The sequence below is a fragment of the Octodon degus genome, unplaced genomic scaffold, assembly GCF_000260255.1.
Source record: "Octodon degus isolate 3935 unplaced genomic scaffold, OctDeg1.0 scaffold00052, whole genome shotgun sequence".
Lineage (NCBI taxonomy): Eukaryota > Metazoa > Chordata > Mammalia > Rodentia > Octodontidae > Octodon > Octodon degus.
In genome coordinates this window covers 5,016,166-5,017,177 of record NW_004524628.1, presented here as the reverse complement: position 1 = coordinate 5,017,177, position 1,012 = coordinate 5,016,166, and the positions used below count along the sequence as shown (strand labels likewise).

General features: G+C 51.8%; 1 pseudogene; it reads right to left on the bottom strand.

Moving 5' to 3' along the window:
- LOC101591654 lies at positions 1 to 647 on the bottom strand (annotated as a pseudogene).
- Between the last annotated feature and the right edge of the window lie 365 nt (positions 648 to 1,012).

Below are 1,012 nucleotides of genomic sequence, written 5' to 3'. Positions count from 1 at the left end.
TCAGTACCAGTAGACTTTCTTATGTCTCCTCGCTTCCTAGACCCCCACTGCCTCCATCACTCTTCCTTCAGAGCCTTTAGATGAGGCACATATGTTCTTTCTAGGGCATCTTCCACAGATGTATCTTTGGGGCCATCAATCCATGTTTCAGGGATCACACCATCAGCTCTAGGAAATTCAGGGTTGGGGATAGTTCTTTCTGATCTTGTAGAGACTTGAACTCACTCTCCTGCCTCAGTAAAACTCCACTTACTCTCAGTGGGTTTCCTGTCCACAGGATCCACAAGTTTGACCAGGTTGTGGAGCAAGGGGGCTTCACTAGGAATCATGGTTCCTGGAGAACCTTGGTCCTGCCAACGTAGCAGAAATGTGTGCTCAGCCCCCCAGGATCACCCAATTTCATTGCTGGATGACTTGAACCACTTTGCCTTGCTTCCCAGCATCCTTGCCATCTAGGATCTCCACCATGTCCCCACAGAACAGGTGCCAATCTTCATCAAAGATGGGTTCCACAACTACTGGATGCCGCCGGGTCCCTGGCAGTTCATCTTCTTATCCCCCAGGGAGCCTGGGTGGTTCATTCCATAGCAGTGGTAGGGAGGCAGCGTGACCTTGGGTGTCAAGGCCAGCAGGGCAGAAAGACGCATGGCTGGAGCCTTTGAGAAATCTCACCAGTGATACCCAGCAGCTTTCCCAGCTCTCTGAGTGGAGCGGCCCTCAGCTCGCCCTCTGCAGCTCAGCAGAGCCTCCGCCTACCACCTGGCACATGGGCCCTCAGCCTCGAGTTATCTTTTTAAAAAACCTCATAGCTTAATAATCTTGATGTGGCCTCTTTCATGGTGCTCTAAATCGTGGTATGGTCTCTCTCTCTCTCTCTCTCTCTCTCTCTCTCTCTCTCTCTCTCTCTCTCCCCCCTCCCCCATGTATTTGGTTGTTACAGGGTCTTACCATGCAGCTCGGAGTCAGACTTGTAGCGTTCTTGTCTTCAGCTTCCCCAGCGCTGGGATTACAG